Source organism: Electrophorus electricus, chromosome 6, assembly GCF_013358815.1.
Source record: "Electrophorus electricus isolate fEleEle1 chromosome 6, fEleEle1.pri, whole genome shotgun sequence".
In the NCBI taxonomy this organism is placed as follows: domain Eukaryota; kingdom Metazoa; phylum Chordata; class Actinopteri; order Gymnotiformes; family Gymnotidae; genus Electrophorus; species Electrophorus electricus.
The window spans coordinates 8,522,397-8,544,101 of NC_049540.1; positions in this window are offsets into that span (position 1 = coordinate 8,522,397).

Below are 21,705 nucleotides of genomic sequence, written 5' to 3' on the forward strand. Positions count from 1 at the left end.
ACACTCACACACACACACACACACACACACACACACACACACACACACACACAGTCTCACTTTAAAAACAGCAAGAACACTTCAACCACTCTCCCCACCCTTACAAGGTGTTAACTAGTGACCTCTGATTTCTCCCCACACAGCATTCCTAATTTCTTAGGTTTCCCTACATTTTTTCTTCCCATTTGGTCTTTTTAATGCAATTACACAGTTCATGACTGTAGTGGTTTGGTTCACTACCAGGCCTCTCCTCTAAAAACCTTGGCTGACCCTTTGGAGTGGGAAATATTTGGCAACCACATGTGCTGGGTCCTAAGGTGACACTGTGCTGAGTTTTGGCAATCCACACAGATGGATAGCCTGCATTTTTGCTCATAAATGAGGATCTGCTTTTCACACATACAAAAAAAAAAAAAAATCCTCTTGACAAGCTTTCTGCACCACAACCAACTATAATTTAAATGCCCTATATAAACTGACTGTCTCAGGACTCTCAGTCTGCCTGTACTCCATATGTTGTTGAAGTATGTGGTACACACCACAGAGGCAATAGTATTAGTGATATTTAGTTAGTTTTTTGTTATGATTTCAACAAGGTTGGTTGGGTAGAAGGCTGTCTAACGGCGTTAATGAAGAAAGCAGCCTCCGTTTAGAAACACCACTGAGGGACGACGGAGAATACTGTACACTGTAGGCTACTCTAGCAGAACGCCATCTCCCCCTAGCGGTCACAACTGAGTAATGCTGTTAGAGCGTCCTTTTGCCTTGTAGTCCGCAACAAATCCCAGCGTGTACATCATCCATCGGACGCAGGTTTAACTGGCGGAACACTGCGCAGACTGCGCAGTGGTGCGTTCTCATCCCGTTCGGCTGCAGCTCACAGTCTCTCAGTGTGTCATGGTTTCCGCCCACGCGGCTCTACATCCGGCCAGCCTGCTGAGACAGACTCGTTTCTTCTCGGAATATCAAAGCCTTTTTCACGAAGACAAGTCAACAGTATAGCCATACGCCAGGAAAATTCATTGATGAAAAAAGTGCCTTTGAGGCCAGCTACTGACATAGCTCTAAAATTATTAAAGAGTTTATTAATATTTTTATATTTCTATCTCAGTCAAGGCCTAATCTTTCTTATTTCTAAATTATTTTAATATTTACCCAACTTACAGTTATTATACTTATTTAATTTAATATTTTTCTCAAGATCCAGGCATTCATATTGTCTTCCTAAATAAGAGTCCAACATAAATGTAGGCTGTAATTCTTAATGGGTTATGGCTGTGTTTAATGACCCTAATGCAAGGATTTACCAATTAGAATTTCCTTAGGCTTGGAGCAGTTTGACCTTTGACCTGTGATTTGACCCCATCAGTACAGGGCAGGTCTGCTTGGTAGGTGTGGAAGCTACCGGGGGAAACTGGCCCTTCACATCTCATTGTGAGGGAAGTCACAGGTGTGTTAGATATGCCCTCTCACTCCAGCTGTGTGTGTGTGTGTGTGTGTGTGTGTGTGTGTGTGTGTGTGTGTGTGTGTGTGTGTGTGTGTGTGTGTTTGAAAGAGAGAGAAAGAGAGAGAGAGAGAGAGAGAGCACTGTGACTATGCCAGCACTAGTTGAATAAGAAGGTCTGTCTGAAACACACATATACAAACATGCACACACATACACATGCACACAACGTACACACACTGCAGGTGTGCTATAATCTGGCCAGGTTTAGCAAGAGATTAGTAGGTTTGTTCCATGCCGGAGTCAATAAGATGCTAATTCTTCATTCTTCTCATAGTCTTCCACGCAAACAAACTAGTTTTTCTTTCAAAGTCCAACACCATCACTATTAGAAATAAACAGAAAATTTCAGCACTTAACAAAGAAGGTCTTTTTTTTTCAGTCTAATTTTAGTAACTTTATTTAAATTTTCAATGGATAATTTTTAAAAACAATCTAGAATAATTTCATGCCAATCATGAACTGTAGTCTCAGGAAGGTCTGCGTGCATTCTTTGTAATGGTTGGCTGTGATCCCGTAATGAACCCGTTATTGTATTGTATACGTTATTGTCACTTTAATATCTGTGCATGCGGGCGTAATGCGCCCGGAGAGTTGTTCAGTTCATAGAGTTCACAGAGGTTTTAGGTTTGTCTTATTGAAATGTGATTTAGTTGTTTTAATGTCCTGCTAATGAACATGAATCTCCTACGCCACGATGCTGGCTTCTCAACACCCAGTAAAGGAGCCCGTGACATCCCCGCTGTAACCCAGTGCAGCTCCCGTTGTTCTCATCTTCAGATGCCTCGGGCTGGAGACATTCTTCTCTCCTTCTCGTTTATAACCCCGACCTCGGTGAAGCCACACTGAAGCATGGCTTTCCTTTTTTAGCATGCATCATAATCCGTTTATTTGTAGTGCTTTGCTTGAGTGGGTGCACCGACTTTAGATGACTTTCATATGATCGTGCAGAGATCGCTGTGACATTTCGCGATGATGGTTGTGTGGTCTGCCTTCCTTCCTTGCTTCCGAAGCTCTTTTTTAGCTGACATTTAGTCATTCGGTATTACACGTATAAAATGATCCCAATTGCCGTTAATGAAACCGCGAGGTTTGTGTGTGTACAAACGTACCAACATTAAAGTCTTCCAAGAGGTGTAAGTGGCCTTTTCGGGCAGGACAGATTATGTGTGACGGTTACAGTGTCTATTACATCTCAGTCTTTGCCCTTCTTAGTGTTTAAATGTCCTCTTTTACACTCCAAATCGCATGCTGCATTTTTTTTTTTTTTGCCAGATCTCTTCCATTAGTCATTAGTCGTGTGAGTTTAACGAACTAGGATTTTGAGCTAAAGTAGCGTTCGGGTTTGGATAGCGCTAAGATAGTTTTCAGGTTTACATAGCGCTAAGCTGTTGTTTAGATGAGAGAACCAAGTTAGTGTTGTTGGGGTTTGAATAATGCTAAGCAAGTGTTCAGGCGAGGCAACGCTAAGACGGTGGTTGAATTTTGGGTTTGATCTGTCAAAGATATTTTATGACATTTCCAGATGAGGGATTTAGAGTACACACGTGCGGTGTAGCTGATACGGTACATGTAAAGTAAAATGTTTTTACACAGGAATTGTGGTAAAATGCTGTTCATAAAATGTTAAAGCACAAAACATGAAATTAATGTGTCCCTTAGTTTGTTTAATCACATTTTATTGGCTAACAGATGCTATTGTGAGAAACAGAATGTTTCAGTCTTTCTGTTTGAAAGCTGTAGCCAGGTAGCTGCACCAGAGATGGAAGTTCAGTCACATAAATGTAAAAATAATCAGCAATTACTTCAGGTACGTTTGGGCACAGAAATAAAATACACTTCTGTAAACTTTATTTCCTATCCCTGTTAATGTTTTTAATGCAGAAAGATTGACTGACAGATGACCATGTCTAGGAAATGACAAATTCTGAACACAACAGTACCTGACAGGTTATATACAGTGTATATCAGGCTAGTTAATTACATTTATTATGCGTGATATTCACCTGACACTTATTTTGTTATTTGTTTACTGTCCAATGATCCCAAGAGCTATAAAGCCTGAAACACATGACCACCCGAATGCTTCTCATGACTCTAGACTCCATTACACTTGCACTGCCATTCTCTGTGATGCACCCCCCCCCCCAAAAAAAAACCAAACAAAAAAAAACAACATTATGCAATACATAACAAAGACCTCAACTGTGCACTGAGGGCAAAGCTTGGGAGGGGACTGCATTCTGGTGTGGACTAGCAAAGACCGCTAACTGACCAAAACGGGCAGAGATGCTGAGCCTTTCCTGGGGCGTCTGGCCCATGGTTGACTCTGCCTGGCCTGGCTAGCAGCAGTGCTGTTGACTACGATGCAGCGCACACTGGGTGTGACTGGACGACAGCATCACCCATCACCCCCGATGCTGATCAGGAGTAGAAGTGATGGGGCCCGGTGGCGGGCACGAGTGCAGTAGCAGATGTGCTGGTACGAGGACCATCCTCACAGGCTCTGCGGATTAATTTGACTACAGCAGCGAAACTGAAATCCACTGTACTGGAATGGCACCCTGACACAGGGACCGAGGGCGCTGATCAGGCCTCAGCTCGGTGCCATGCCTGCGGGTTACGTTTTAATGCAAATTACACTTTAATTAGTCTCCCATGACAATCGGATGCATTCGGTGTATTATTAAGATATGCACCCTGTGTTTAGGGCATGCAAAATGCAGTACTTCTAAGATCATGTGTTTTGCATTGCATTGGTGAGCTAATGCATTGCCTGTTATGAAGTACTTAATGAACGTTTCATTACATTATCACTGAAATCATTGCTTATTGTACTACAGTGGCAATATGGTGCGACTTGGCCTGTTGTAGGGCCTCACAGTGTTTGCCTTGGATGTGTGTGTTGTTGAGAGAGGCCTGTGGGAATGTATCTGGGCTCACCCCCTATTGGATTCGGCTCCTTGGCAAACTGAGTTGTGGACTAGCTGTCGCTTTTAAAAACGGATGGCAGATACCTCCTCCTTTCCCTAGCTGAGAAGAAATGGGCCAGTAATGTCTTTCTAGCAGAGAGGAGGACAAGCTTTGATTCGGGCCAGCACAGACTAGAGTCCCAAATAATCGGAATGGCAGAGAAGTGATGTGTTTGGATCAGATCAACTGTCAATGAACTCATACTCTGGACCTGAAACTTGCATGTATGTAAACTAAACATCAATATAAATATCCTAGCTGGCATATAATGTAGGTGTATAGGTCAGTGAAGTGTGGAGAGGTTTCTAGAGTCCAAATTTTAAAGGGGAATGAAAAGTTTGGCTTATTGGTTGTAGAACTAAGACTCCAGATCTGCCAAGGTGTGTGAAAAATATGACGAGGCACTATTGTGATCTGATGGCGAATGTTTTCAGCTGCACTGATTTTAGAATATTATAACTGATTATAATCCATTTTAGCACAATTTATTATAGCACAATTCATTATTCAGCTCTATTTTTTCTAAAAGAAAAATTCTCAGGCTTTTTCAATCATATTAACATCTGCAAAATTCAAAAACAAAAACATAAATCTCCCTATAGAACACAAATGCATAAAACGTCCCCCTAGTCACATTTGTGCATTTAGCATATTTTTAGAAGGTCTTCAGGGCCCCATCAAGATAATCAAACAAATCACGGTGAAATCCCATATTTTCTTATGCTTAGAATTGTTTCCACAAGAATCACAATCAAATCACAGCGAGGTCAGAGATTTCCACCTCTGAATCCTGCACATCTGTGACTGGGAGACCATTTGTCCAGGATCTCGATGTGTCAGGTTTGATAGCTGAGTGTGAGACCTGTGGGTGGATGTGGGAAAGGAGGAAGAACGCACAGTGTGAATCAGGCAAGCAGAGGACAAGGCCCGGCTGGAGGACCAGGCCCTGGAGGACAGCAAGTCTCAACCAGTGGACCAGGCCCAGTTGGAGAGCCAGGCTAAACTGGAGGACCGGGTTCAACTAGAAGAACAGACCTGACTGGATGAAGCAGTATAGTAATGGGCAAAAATTAGCCCAGAGCAGGGAGGACACCTGTCCACATGCAAACCCTCTCTAAGGTCAAAACTAAGGGCTTTTGAAAAGGTGTGTATGTCTGTCTGTCTGTATGGGTGTGGGTTTGCGTGCATGTGTATTTGCAAAAAGATCAAGACAGGGTGTTTTGCAGCAACTCAATTTTAGCCTCGCCCATTTGTTGTTAAAACACGTTTCTTTTTGCGAGTGGTAATTGTGTTATGCAAATATATTTACTATTGTAGTGTTACTTTTATATGAAGCACAAAATGACATCCAATCATTAAACTATTACTGCAGCTTGTTGAGGCTATGAAAGCCCAGCACACACACAGGATCTTCACGCCATGGAAAGCATCTACAGTTATTTCTTTTCTGAGGACTCTCATCTTGTTATGGTTAAACACTTCTAATGATGGCACCAAAATTGCAGTCACCTACAAGACCCTGGAGAGAGCAGCTGGTGGGAGAGTTTGCTACATTACTAGGGGAGCAGACCACTGGTGAACAAGACAAAATGTTCCCATGGAAATGTTCCTATGGTAATGTACCTGCTCTGCCCAAACACCTTTTGTAACACATAAAGGGTCAGCAGGGGTCTTGTAATTAGAACCTATAATTGCATGCTGAAAATCAAAAGAACATGTATGTAGTCTGCTGCCACTGACAAACAGGGTTAATTATCCAATGTTTGGTTCAGTGTGTACCTGTTTTTTATGCTTGTTTGCATTTGCAGTTGTTTGTGTTTTATATTTTATACATGTGTAAATCTGCCCACATTCATACACACACACAGTTAAAAATATTTTCTTTCTTAATTGAATCTAGTCTAATGATATATTAATTAATTAGTCAGTGTCCACATGCACTCATTCCAAGGAATGCTGCAGCCATCATCGCACACGTCTTCATTTCCTGTGTTACTGTCTGAGCTTACCTCGAGTTCTACAGAACCATGATGATATCATCACCTCTGAGTACAGTGGGAGCTGTCTTACCTCATTCTTACACACCACTCAGTCACACACATGAATAAATATGTACTTCCGTGTCTGTCTTTTCTTATTGGAGTCAGTGTTCTTAAGCCTCTCTCTCTCTCTGTCTCTCTCTCTCTCTCTCTCTCTCTCTCTCTCTCTCTCTCCTTTTCTGGATATGAACGTTAAATTTGTTTTTCCTTTCTTAATAAGAGTGTTAAAAGTAGATGAACTCCTAACCATTGGTAGACCTTATCACTTTGGATAAAATATTGACTCAGGTATTAATATGGTCCTCTAAACATTATCATTGCTACTGCTAGTGCTTACCCTTGAAAAGGGTAAAATGTTGGAAAAATGCTTTCCAGTTGTTTATAACAGTCAACATACCTTAGTGAAGTGGTCCAAGTCCAGATCATTTCCCTCACCCACCCCCCACGTGATGAACAGCAAACCCGGAGCCAAACATTTCAGGTCCACTTCAAGTTTCAAGTTTCAAGTTTGGTTTATTTGTCACATACATAGTCATACACAGTATAACTCGTAATGAAATGGTTGAGATTGCTCTGTCCAAACTTCCTGGACCTTATTGTGTGTATACAGTGTTCGGAGGCAAAACATGGCTTAACGTTACTCACATTCTGTTTTAAACCATCTATGTTGATGGGCCTTTTTTTCCCTTAGAAGAAATAAGACAAATAGTGTGTAGTGCAAGACCATGAAATTATTCATCTGATTTTAATTCAAGATATCCACGAAGTTCAAGTAGGCGATAATCATCTCCAGATGATACTGTTCTTCATCCACCGTTAACTCAGCTCCGCACTTTTCTCCAGGCTAGCGGTTTGATGAGGAGAGGGAGAGAATTCTCTTTTTGAATATCAGGATATCTTTAAAAATGGATGCACCTTCTGAGAAGATTAAATGGTACATGGACAGCTGCTGGAGCCTGCGCCTGAGAACTAAGCGAAACCAGCCTATAATGCAGATATGAAAACGATGGGCTTTTGCATACAGTGACGCACAAGGCACACAAGACAGCTATGGCCACATGCTTCCAAAGATGACGCTACTCCTGTGGGACTCCGCAGACGTTTTCCAAAGCACAGGCTGAAATTCCTATGTGCTATGCTACCCCTGCCAAACATTTTCCAATAGGAACCAAGCATTCAAGAAAAGAGAGACCCAGAACAAGTGTCACAAGCTTTTCCATTGTGTCACACATCCTCCTTTAAAGAATCCAAAAGCACCTACAACCTGTTTTCACTCTGCGTAAAGATCACCATGGAAATAACAATGTCCCACTTGTTTTGCTTTGGCCCCTGTATGTCAAGCATTTGATGTTCTTGGCCTTGGTTGTTGCAGGCAAGTATCCCATAAATTCACAGACAATGAGTTTTTCTCTATACTAAGCCTGATAGCATAAAACGCAGCTGGTTCCTCTGGGCTGACCGTTAAAAGGGGGGTGTATGAGGGGAAACACTCTTTGACCAATATTGTTTCATCAGTCACATGGACGTGAGGAGGATCTGAGAGGAGACTGGAGAGTTCCCTCGCCTGCTCCATCGCTCCGGACATCAGTTTGCTGTCTGTCTGAGGCAATGACGGGCATCTGGGCTGGGCTTCCACTGGGATTGTTTACCGAGGCCGTCTTCCCATATCAGGAGATTAAATTTTGTAGCAGACAAAACAACACATCTAAAAAGAGGAATACAAGCATTGAAGAGACAATGTTTACAGGCCTTTTGGGCAGTTCTTATTGCTCTTGTTTATATAGCAGCAGATAGACATTCTTGGGTATTGTCAGGAATGCAGTATAATTTTACACAGGATCAGACTGTAGACTCTAAATGATTGTTTGTATTTGTTTCTAATCATCTCTGGATAATATCTTACACGCTAGAAATAAAAGGCTTTGCACTTTGCAGCAACGTTTAGAATGTTGTTGAACTTCGTAGAACACTTTGTGTACTCGTTTCAGATTTGTGTGCGCGGTCACGGTGATATTCTAGCACTTTAGTGCCCCCTGGTGGCGATAACTCATCGCCCCATGTGATAGCACTCTAGACCTACGACGTTTTAGACAATCTTCGTTCTTTTACAGGACTTTGTCACTAGGCTGCATCTTATGTAAATTAGTCACTGTGACAGACTGCTTTTAATTTCCTTATTGTGAACACAAGAATTATTACGATAATTATTTCAAAACTAGATTTTAGATTTTAAAGACCTTTAGACTTAGTATTAACGCTTACAGTCTTAAAGTTTAACAAAAAACAAACAAAAAACAGAATACTAAACAAAAAAGTGGTAGTTCACCGATATAAAAATATTTCAGAAGTTTAAAAGACTGCATAAATTTAGACCATGCAGTGGTGTCACGTCAGTATGCGAGTACAAAAGGTTCTGCCATTACAATAAACAGTGCAATTCGATTGATTGTGTTCAATATTGCTGTATTATTGTTTTGCTATGTACAGTTCCGCTGAATGGAAATAAAAAAAGGAAACGAAATTAGTATACGAATATGGACTGCATACTGCATACAAGATTGTATACAATACTGAAGTATATCTGTAATTGTATTGTAATTGGACGTTTTGTTGGTACATCAACACAAAATATTCTATAATTTGAATAAATGTCAAATTAAAAGTAGATTAGTTTATTATTGCTGTATTGTTTTCTGTTATGTACAGATTGGTTGAACTGAGATAAATGTCTAAATAAACATGGACACAAGACTGTGAATATAAGACTGTGGTTCAAATATATAACCAAAACAAGCCATTTGTTTTTTAAATTTGATCTGGGGAAACAAAATCGAACCATAAAACAAGTAATTTAATGAACTTGTCTTCATCCAAAGCCGAATAACACGGCAGCATTTAGCGCCGCGCATCGCACAGCCTTCAGACAGCGCTCGTGTAACGTAAGATTGACGTCCGGATTGTATTTCATCCAGCGAACGGCTCACGTGCCGAGCGGAGACGTCTACCGATGGAAAATGCATTCCCTCCTCCGAAACCCGCATCAGTAGAGGTTTCATTCAAAATAATATTAATTTATTTATATTTTTCTTTTGCTATAGTTGCACTTATTTCTGCCTTGTCTGTACTTTTACAGTTAATGTCCCCGCTTCTCACTCCTCTCTTCACAGCGCATATTTCATGGTATATGCTACAAATGGCTATGTTTTCTAACTATGTAGGCCTATTGTTAGCACACGAGCAAACAGCTTGGCCACATTTCGCGCACTCTGTTGAAATATGGCACACATGAGGTGCAAGCTTTGCGAGAGTAAATAGTGCGAGTTGGCAAAGCCGTACTGTTTGACTTAGTATTTAATATATTGTTATACGGATTCGGATGCAGATTTCTCTAGGGAAGCCAGCAAGACCACTGTCGCCAGTTAATGGGAGCCACCCACCCACCCAGTGCACAGTTTTAAGTTTACTGAAGGCTGCAACACTAGAGGGCGCGTGCCTTCATCACACCCTACACAAACATGATCATTAGAAACAAAGTGCTTGGGGGTGTACAATTCGTAAGCGTTTTGCTTGCACAGTTTTTGAAGGACCGCTGTCCACAACGTCCTGCTTCTGTGGAAACGCTGTGTACTACGCTGTAGTGTTGGTTATCTCTCTTGGGGGGAGAGAAAGAGAGGGAGAGGGAGAGAGAAAGAGAGACAGACCTCTGTCCGAAACGTCCTGTTTCTCTGGAAACCTTGTGTACTTCACTAGAATTTAGAATATCTCTACATCTCTTACTACACTCAGCTATCTTTTTTGTAAAAAAAAAAATTCCCCACTCACCTTCCTCTGTGCAGTCTTTGTCCGTCAAATTCGGGTCCTCCACTAGAGGCCTGGGAGCTTGAGTGACGTATGGAGTATCTTAGCCGTTCCCAGGGCTGCACTCTTCTGGACAGAAATCTCGAATGTTTTTCCTGGGATTTGCTGCAGACATTCTCCTAGTTGGAGGTCATAGCCCCTAGTGCTCCAATAGCCCCTGGAACCAGTTGCCTTCACCTTCCACATTTTTTCCAGCTCTTCTTTCAGCCCTTGGTATTTCATTGCTTTTTGTGTTTTTGTGTTCCTTGTTGCTGATGTTAATATGGGATTGCAACAGTTATCACTGTTTCACTGTTTGTCCATCACTACTATGTCTGGTTAGTTAGCCATTACCATTGTGTCAGTCTGTATCTGGAAGTCCCACAGGATATAAGCTTGGTCATTCTCCACCACCTTCAGGGATGTATCCCACTTTGACCTTCGAACTTCCAGCCCATACTCGTCACAGATGTTTCTTTATACTATGCCAGCCACTCGGTTCAGGCATTCCATGTACGTCCTTCCCGTCTGGCATCTTGCATCCCACTGTTACGTGTTGGATTCTCTCAGGGGAATCTTTTCACAGCCTGCATCTGCGGTCCTGCCTGGTGTCATAGATCCCAGCCTCTATTAATCTTGTATTCCGAGCTTGTTCCTCTGCTGCCATGATTAGTGCCCCTGTGCTGTCATTCCAGTCATTGGTAGGATTTTTAAATTTTTTGCCATTTCCACTATTTACTGGTGGCACATACCGTGCAGGGGTTTATCCTTCCATGATGGCTTCAGCTCCTCCTCATTCCCATCATCCTCAGGTCTCTGCCGTCTGAGGTATTCACTAAGCACTTCATCACTTGACGCCATCTTCCTGGTGTACTCCTGGATCTAGGTTGTTTCGTCCTGGACAGTGGCTCGGATGCTCACTAGTTCTCGGCCCCCTCGTTCCACTTAGTGTACAGTCTCAGCGTGATGGATTTGGAATGAAACCCTCTGTGTGCTGTATGGAATTTCTTGGCTTCTATCTCCTCCTCAGGCTGGCTTTTTATGCCAGCGCGGTGTTTGATGATCTGTCTGGGTTCTGTCAAGGCCACTCCTCCAGTTTATAGTATACTGTAAATATATAGCTATACATACACTGATGGAACTGTGATGCAGTAAATATCAGCATGAGTATTTATTTTTGCTAACAACCTACTCTCATGGAGAAAGTGCCAGATTGTTCTTTTCTTCAGAAAACTTTCTTCACTGACTTTGCTTAATCTACTTATTCCATACTGGGTCCTCATCCTATCAGACCTAGACATAATCCCTCCTAGCCATGGGGTAATCCCTAGTCCTACTACCTCCAGATCACCACTGTGAGCCCCTATCATCAGCCCTTTTTTTTCCCAATGCTTCGTCTGTCTAATCCTTAGGATAACATTGTCTGTCATTCCTTTTCACTAGTTGCTCCTAGTCATCCCTTTTGTAAAGATAGTTTAATATTCTTCCATTTTGTTTTACTGGTTATTTTGTTCTTTTGCTGTCCAGTTTTGACCAGTGGAGGATATCTTGCCCCTTTGAGTCTTTGAGTTTCGTCTTCATACTCTTAAGGAATTTTCCTTTGACTTGCTCACTTACTCAGCATCATTCATTGCTGAAACATCTTAGTGACAATGCCTGTCTAAAATCACCACAGAAACACATTTTAATTGTACTAAACTGAATTCTAGTCTGTGCTGTGGAGTTTAGCCATATATGACTCTCAGATCCATTTTTTGAATGGATTAAGATGTTGTTCATTTACTCATTTTATTAATGCACACATGACATTAGTTTGTTAAATTAATTAATGAACATTAATTATACTATTCTTGAGTTATTCTAAAACAGTGTTACATTGGATCTTCACAAATTTTATTTATTTATTTTTCTTAATCTCCTAAAAAAAAACGTGATTCTAATTCTCTTTGCAGACAACTAATCCTCAAATTTGCATTCCACGCCATCCAATTTTAGAAATCTTTAAAATTTTGCAAATCCACCGCTAGGGAGAGCCAAAACACCATTGCTTTTTGTTTCAGAAAAACTATCCATACAAAATTTACTCTGCAAAAGTAGTCAGTGATCAGCTTCACGCGAAATCGCCTTTCTCTCCTTGGCTTTACATATCAAATCGAAATCGAGAGCGTGACACGCCTTTCTCGGCGGCACCATATGACGTGTCTTCTTTCTCTTGCCAAATGAAACACACAATTTTATTTCTACATTTCTAGTCAATCACACTTTTTTATTTATTTTTTTTTTTAAAGATATTTGTATTATTTATTTCGGTGGATGTGCATTAGTATATCCACATATATTAATACTTGTAAAGTAACTTTCCAAGAGTATTTTTAACTACAAATGTATTTTTAAATATTTGTGTTATTTTCTTTTCTTCAGCAACTTCACCAAGCCGCCAAGTATTTTTAAGCATTCGAGACGAGGTTACACTCTGATGTCGAACATTTGATGTAATGTTGAATGAATGCATTGTAAATTCGGAGCCCGTTCTTTTCTGCATGATGGCGGATGACTGTGTGCAACGGGACACACTGCAACATAATCCTCGGCGGCGGTGAAACAACGCCCGTGAGCGTCGTGCGGTCTCGGTTCGACCCCGCGAATACCTCCCGCGAGGAGCAAGGCACGGGAGAAACGCTCTGCAAGATTCATTTGGAAATTCTCACGTTGAAATTTGCTCTCAAAAGTCTACCGGCGATTTCGTCATTTGGAGACTCGGGTGGGAGGATTCTTCGTACCATGAAAATTTATCCGCATGACCCGCATCGCTCGGGGAGGTAACAAATGTGGCGCGCTCCGCTTTTTCTGAATTAGAAATATTCATTTTCGAATTGCGCCCAGGCCGCGCGCGTGCAGGGGCTTCTCGCGCACCTCCGAGGCGAGCAGCCGTCCGGATTGTGTGAAACTAATGCGTGTTCGGTAAGCTTTGCAACTTATCCGTCTCCCGATTCTCTCGAATGTGCTGAATGTCGTTGCCTTGTACTAAGGACTGATCTGTTGAAATTCTTTTTTTTTTTTTTTTTTTTTTTTTTTTTTTTCTTTTTGACGGAAGCGTTTTTAAAATTAAGTTTCCACTGAGCTCGTAGTTGGTTAGCAGTGAAACGTGGTAGTTTATCAATGGTCTGCAATGATCGCGTTTCTCTTGGAAGCCAAGTTGACGCTTTCGGAAATTTGTAGCGTTTGGAAAACATGTAGCTACCGTAGGGGAACATCTGAAAACACAAAAAGCAGACGCAGCCATGTTTGGCAAATTTTCCAATGAATTCCGCTCTTATTCGTCGATTGAAGCGCCACTGGCGCTGGTAGTTTGTTTCTCGACCAGATCAATGTCTCTGCAAGGCTTGATTACAACAAAGTATTAGATATTTACGAAGCGAAAATCTTTCGCTTGTTTGAATTTACAGTCTGAATGTCGTTTTCGTTTTCGTTATGAAATTAGCGCCACCTATCGTCAAATATTTAATGAAATTAAGAAATTACAATTAATTTGATTGCATTTCACTTTAGTAGTTTAAAAAAAACTGATTTTACAAATGAAGTGTTGAGTCGTTTTAAGAGAACGGCTCAGAGTTGTGTGCTTACGGACACTTTTTATTTCTGAATGAAATGGCATATCCCGTTGAAAAACAGCAAGGCATGCATTTAGACTCATTTGCCAGCTTAAACGTGTTTCTCCAGCATGTTTCGAGCACTTTGAAGCGCTAGCCCCGCAAGAAAAAAAACCCCTTCATTTTCACAGATTTACTATAATGACAATATTTGAGCAGCGGTCTTGCAACAGCATGCTATTCTCGCTAGGGTTGACGTTTTATGTGCACAATTACATTGATTTAAAAAAAAAATTCGCTTAGTCTGGCAATATTGTAAAGATCAATCAGACCTGTCCGTATGAAAACAGATGCCAGGTAGCCTGTAGTTAATGCACTAAGACTAGCGTAGAGTGAGTTTGCTTTGATAGCTGCAAGGCAGTGATGTAGAGGGAGTGAACCACCAGGCTATACATTTCTGTCATAAATATTACCTGCTTGATTAGGTAAATGGTAATTGATTAAATTTTGAGTGCTCATGTTCAGGCTTGCATGTCTTCAAGTATAGAATACACACTGCTCTGTTTCATTGTAAATACAACATGCTTGGTGAGATTTATGTGCTAATAATGGAAGAGAAAGGACTGGCCTGCATCTTTCACAACTTACCTCCATGTTAGGTGGCCTGGGCTCATGTAGGATCTGCTTTTGAGTAGATATAATCCTCCCTTTCATTTCCTAAGGAGGAGCTGTGTATCAAAACCAGCAATCCAGCATTTTTGCCCTTAACTACAGTAGATAAATTGACAAAACAAAAGTTTAAGTGATGGGGAAAACAATATAAGTGCCTTAGTAAACCTTTCTTTACAAATTGGGCCAGAAATCATTAGAGATTTCTCCTCTATTTAGAGTGGTCTTGTGAACACAAAGCTGCTGTCGTCAGCCTCTTCTTGTTTTGGTTCATTTTTTTGGGTGCCTGTCAGCAGTGAGATGTGGGTACCTCGGGCTCTTTCAGCACTGACCATTACATTCCCCTAGCTTTGAAACATAGGCCTGTAACAGGCGCTTCCCAGAGTCGACTCTGCGAGCAGGCCCGGACAGTAGCAGGCAGGGAGCGTGGCTCGGTGGCTCAGGCCTGACCTACGCTCCAGCCCCGATGTGAGGAGGGCCGAGCATAAAAGAAGCCTTAATACTCGCCCGGAGGGTTCAGCTGAATTTTGTGTGTGTGGCTGAGAGTTAGTTCTGCGCCGCTTCATTCCGCACTTCATTCTTATCTCTCCCAGTGAGACTTTTCTCGCCGACCTTGGGGCAGAACCGGGTTTGCCATTCCAAATCGTTGGTGCCAGTGTGTGTCCATCTAATGTAATGCACCAGTATGTCCTCGTCTTTCTTTTTGTTTCTTATTTGCAATGCCCCGTTGTCTTTTGATGAGGGGTAAACATCTACCTGAGCTTTTGCCCCTTGGCTTTAAAAATAGTAACATGACCTCACCACTGGGAAGTTCATTTTGCTCTGTGCTTTCAGTGTAAAGTGAAATGACTGGCAAAACAAAAGATAACAGTTTGAAGTCAAGGGGTGTAGCTTAGAGGTACTAGTACAAAATGGCAGGTTTATTGCTCAGTGTTTCTGGCTGTTTGTGATATATTGATTTGGAATAATGCCTCTTTGTTGCAATCTTTAGGTTTAAAATCACAGTTTGTTCATATCTTCGGTGCACAGGGATTTCATCAAACCTTTCCCTATTATTAAAACTATCTTTTGCTTTTGGAAATAGTGGACATATCCAACATTACATTTAGAGACCTTTCTATGACAGGAAAAAAAGGAAGTGTGCTGGATTCAGAAAGAGAAGAAGTCTTAAGTGTAACAAAAATTGGGTTTAGCAAATGTAATATGTTTGTGGGTGCATTTAGCAGCCAGCTGAGGAGAGCAGCTGGGATGGTTGATGGAAAAATTGCTGGAGAAGTGAACCAAACCCCTGAAACAACTGTAATTGAAATCCAGTTTAGAGGAACCATCTACCGTTAGAGAGGAGACTTCCACAGCAAATTACAATGGCTGTACTGCAAGATGCAAACCTCCCATCAAGATCGGAGAGAGAGAGAGAGAAAGAGAGGGACACACAGACAGACACACACACACACACACACAGGGAGAGAGACAGAAACAGAGGGAGGGAGCGACAGAGTTGGACAAACAACCAGAGAGAAATGGAGGATGCAACAGAGAGAGATGGACAGACAGAGAGAGGGAGAGACGGAGAGAAAATGAGGCAGACGGAGAGATTCAAGCCAAGTTACAATTAGTTTTAATAAAGTAGAGAATAAGCAGAGGTTTGGAACAGAGTTTTAAGATCTTAGAGCTTCTGCAGGAAGCCCTGCTTTGGCCCATTGTCATTACTGTTTGCAGAAAAATCAAACAAATTTAATATGCTACTCTTATAAAACTGTAATAACACAAGGCTATCGATTCAAAACCTTTTAAATCCGGTATAAGCTTCTCAATAGCAATAAGTAAAGCCTTTGCTTATGTGTCACATGTGTTGCTCATCTTTAAACCCAGCCTGGATGAGAATGATACCAAAAGGGCAAGACTGAATTACTGGTGTGGTTATTTATGGTGGGATGAGTGAAGCCCAGAGTCTGCTGCTCCTGGCACAGTTCTTGCAGCACTCTCCTCTGCTCTTCTCCCATGTTGCCTAGCGCTGGATAAGATCACACTCCAACCTGTGGGAGCCATTTGGTTTCAGTGCCTTCAGGCAACTGGACCCTGGCAGAAGTTGCCACCATGCTCTACAAAAGACAGACGTTCTAGGGGACGCTGGCTCTCTGCATATTCAGATGTGAAAAATTAGACCCCTCTATGCCATAGAGCCTAAAAGCTCCTTGGTGCCTGGAGGGAAGTTAATGCCTTTGACAGCATAAATACACGACCATAAAGGTTTGTAGAGAAGTATATTAATAAAGTGTTCTGCTCAGGATTGGAAACTAAACCTTCCCATTGGCCCCTGTTTGAAAAAACGTCTGGAGGATAGTTAGCCATTCTAGCTGCTCGCATTCTACTTATAGCAGCTAAATATTGTGTGCAGCATCTGTTTGAGTTATTGTGGTGACCTGTGGCCAGCCCAATGTGGGCCACCAGTACCGATCACATCACTGCCTTTTGCTTTTCATGGGTTCAGCCCTGTTTTTCTGCCTGCTCACTCTAACCTAAGAATAGAATTTGCATTTAAATATTTAAAACTGTTTCCCCACCCCCACCCTGCCCTACTACACTACACTGGTTTAAAATTAAATTCATAAATGTTCTGTGTGAAGTTTTCCCAGTCTACAGGCCTGTATTTTCCAGTGCTTTTTAATACGAGCAGGAGGGAGATGAGCGGCCCTTTGTTTTCAGATGCCACTCCTGGTTGGCCGGGTCTGGGAATCAGTGAAAGCGGGAGTGGGGGGAGAGAGGGAAGAGGGGAGCACGAGCCTCTCTGGCACGCTCCACACCGCAGGAGGTACACTCCCCAGTCCCACACGGGACGCCCGAGGGTGACGGATGTGTAGAAGGTGTTGCAGGCTGCAGCTGTTCACAGCACTTCTCTAAAGTGTCAAAACTCCAGCGTGGGGATTTGGAAGCTACAGCATGTCCCTACTGGCGAGTTGTTGCAGCGTCGGGCCTGTTCTTTCTCGTGCTTTACTTGCATATTTTGTATTGAGAGGGTCATTTGCGTACTCGGCTGAAGCTGAATTATTCGTTCGTTACTTCATTTCTTTGTTCTCCACATAACATTGGCTCACTGATCCTTTGTGAACTCTTGGTTTCTGTAATCTGCCATCGTGCTGGGCACTGGCACTGTGTTAACTGCACTGTTCTTGTAGCCTGGTGGACCTACAGAACCACTGTCACATACTTCGCAATACTGTAATAAGTGGCCCAAGTTGCGAACACAAAACGAATGAGCTTTTATAATCCTGTTTTGGTTGATTGGTAATTTTACTTTGGTTGCACAGTTCCCCAGCTGACGTGCAGTAGGTGATGTTCAGATGTACAGCGAGAGCCTGTCACCGGTTCATCAATGGCCCAGTTTCTGACCTGTTTGCTGTAGAGCATTTCTACTAGTTTGAGCTGCAAGGTTCATGGATCCCATACTTTCCTTTGTTTACAGGCCACTCCATAAACATTATTTACCTTCAGTTACTTTGTAGTTGTTATGACCGCAAACTCTACGGTACAAAATGGACAACGTTGGCCATTGTGTTTGCTACTTGATGGAGAACATTTAAAAACAATAAAAATTTTCCTTTTTTTTTTTTTTTTAAGTTGCAACACAATTGTTTTAACTTGTGCACAGTAACTCTCCTCAAATGCTCATTACCTTGGAAATCAATTTCAAATGCCAATATCACACATGCATGTGGAAGGAGGAAATAATTTAGTTTTTTTGTGGAACGGTGATCTAGACCCTAGATGCATCACCCATGTAGGGTGTTCGCGACGCAGCTCCTAATGCGCGAGCCGTGTGCTTGTATACACAGCATATTTTCCACTTCACCTGCCTGCTCTGACATGCTTGTGTGAAAGCTCTTGTTGACCTGAAACTGAGGTCACACTGTTCAGTTTCTCACTGTTCACTTATATGTCGCGCACAATTACCAAATGCCGTATTTGCCACTTAATCTTCTTCTTCTTAGAAAGCATTCCTGGAATTTTGGAAAGGGAGTGGTGAAACTGAAACCATGGAATAATTCCTTGCAGTACAGGATTAGATTTGCGCTAAATTCATAAGTATGTAAATAATCCTCATTGCTGTTGGTGCACTGGATTTGATGTTGCATGTTCTAGAGGCAAAAGATGTTTTTGTTTCCTTCACTGTGTTCATGTTGCTCTGCAAAAACTGGACATTATTTGCTATTTCGTGTGAATACACAGACCCTTGGTTTCATGACTCCATAAACAACAATGGAATAGATTTTCCCACTCTATCTCAAGCTTGCATTTGCAATTTTGATTTATATGAAGAAAAAAAATTTAATCTCACGCGAGCCAGGACCAGCAGCAGCCGGGATGCCGTCCTGAATTTCTAATTTTAGACTGTTCTTTCAGGATTTATTTTCATATAATTCAGGTCTGCTTTTCAATAGCTTCCAGTTATTAAAATTTAATTCAGGGAACATTAGCATATAAATTGAAAAAGCTTTATTGCGTTGCCCACTCATTTGAATGGAATTTTAAGACCTGACATTTCTGTTTCTCAGCCATCTCAGTTAATGGGAAAAATGGAGGGGAAAATCCCCCCCAAAATATATTTTTAAGTTATTGCTTTTTCAAATTGCTGGTTGTAGACAGGGCTCAGTAATTGAGTGCAGGCTGGCAAAGTGTTTCTGGTGCGGGAAAACTGGAGCAGCTGGACTTGTCATTTTCTGACCCGTCCTGAAAAAAAGCGACGAATCTTTTTTTTTTTTTTTTCCTTTCTGTGACGGTACTGAAATGAGTATTTCCAGCTCACGTTGTAGTTGGTAGGAGCGGGACGGTTCATGGATTTGTGTAAACCCACTGTCTGATGTGTGTGATGAGAAGCACCTGATTCCATCTGTGTCATGAAACTGCATAGCCAGTAAATGTATGAGTTTGTTAAATTCTGTGAGGTTATTAAAATCTTTCCTTACATTTTTTTTTGTCTAGTAAAACTATAAAATCGAAATGTAAAATACCAAACAGGGAACTGTGACCAGGAGGCTGTGACCGAAATGTTTTGTTTTGAGCAGTTGTCAGCTAGCTTTCGGTCCTGAATCACAGCTGGCCCTGCCTAGAAGTTGCTACAATCTTCGCTGACTAATTTTTCATTCACAGTTCCACCTTACTTATTTAATGCCGATATTTAATATTCATTTTCCATTGTCTACTTCAAAACGTAACCATCCAATCCTCTCCCGGCTCTGGGACAGTGAGCCTGGATTCTGTGGTATATTATCATCGCTCATGTTAGTAACTCAAATATCACAAAGAATTGAGCGACTGCCTTGCCAGTCTGCATCATACCATATCACGGTCAGGCCCGAGGTTTACACGCCTTGTATTCTGTGTTGAGTTGACACCAAAGTTTTCTTTAAAAAAAACCAAAAACCAGTGAAGAAAAGGATGCTGTGACCCATTAGGTGCAAACGGAGCTAATACCCGGTTAGCCAGTGAGATTGCAGTGGCTGCATACCTGCTTCCCCTTCATGTTTAAATGCTGCCCAAAATGGTTGGTATCCTAAGTGGTGAATCTATCATTTAAGATAAAAGGTAGAAGCAGGAAAAAAAACCTTTCCCCATATGCATGAGCCCTATAAATTTAGTCAAATTATTTGTGAAATGGGTCAAATCACTAAAATATATCCTTCTCCTGAAATTTAGGCTGACAGCTCATTTGGTGTCTGAAGTGTAGCCGTTTTCTTTCAGGGACAGTGATGTAGCCCCACCAGAGGCGTCTGTGGTCGTTTTGACGTGAAGTAGCACCCAGCAAAAAGTCAAAGCGTATGATTCTCTCTCTGAAGCGCAAGGTGGTGTGTGGAGTCAGCAGGTTTCTGAGCGGTGTGCGCGTCAGATTCTGGCTGCCTGTTCTAACACAATGTTAGAAGGAAGGAAAGCTCTAGATTTACCATTTAAGGACAGAACGGTTTGCATTGATGCTCAAGACAAGGTTTTCCGAGCGTTTTGTTGGGAGAGCGTGCGTTGTTATCTGGCAAATAGAATTCTGTTACTGTTCTTACTCTGAAAGGCAGTGGTGGTACATATTTGTCCAGTATTTTTTAGGGACGTATCACTGTTGCAGGTGTGCTCATTTTGATAATGAGGCCCCTGAAACCTGCACATATCTCCGTACATCTTTCCTTTTTCAACACAAATTCACATGACTGGAAAAAAAACCAAAACATCGGCATAAGATGTACGGTTTTGCTTGTTGGATGGTGGCCAGGTGAGAAGCTGTTTAGAAAACAGTGGAGTTGAAACAGATGAGAGAAGCGTTTCCTCCTGATCTGTGGACACTGCTGATGACCCGCCCTTGCTTCTGCAGGGGGAGGTGGGACGCTTATTCAGGTTATTCGCGTTTAATCTTTTTAAGGCTCTCAGGTGTGATAAAAATAAAATGACTTTGCAGTCTATGGGCAGGAGGGCCAAGTCATGCTTGGTGTAAGACCTGCAAATGTGTGGGGTGTTTTTATGTTTTTGTTGTTTTGATTACTTATTTGAAGTCTGTTCGCCTTTAACAGACTGCCATGACTGACTGACACTGTAACATCCAGTACCAAGTATCTTATGTCTGGTTGTAATAAAACACCTATGAGCATTTTAAAGGAACGAAATAGGTGTACTGTGATTGATTAGCCTTGCAGTAGTCGTAGTTGTTATAGTCTTTGTTGTAGATGTAGTCTTGCCACTAAATGCACTTGGGTTCAACCAGTTTCAGCACCAGTTATTCAGGCTTTCACTCTGGGTACTGGTTAGGACTGCTTAGTGCTCATCTACCCCACTGCTGGTAGGCATTAAAACTGCCTAGAGTTTAATTATAGTCCATTATGTCTAGGTTTGTGTGCTCTTGTAAGCATCAGTGGAGTGTTGTGTGGTCCGCTGTGCATGCAGTCGGCTTGATGCAAACAGGATTGTGCTGGGCATTGTTCTTGGTTTACGCTGGGTCCTTTAGTTGATCTTTTATAGCACAGTGGCTCTGTGTGGAGCCCGATGTGAACGAGTATATCTGTAGGGACTGCAGTGCGTACTGAATATGCTATTAACTTATGCTGACTTCCCATGG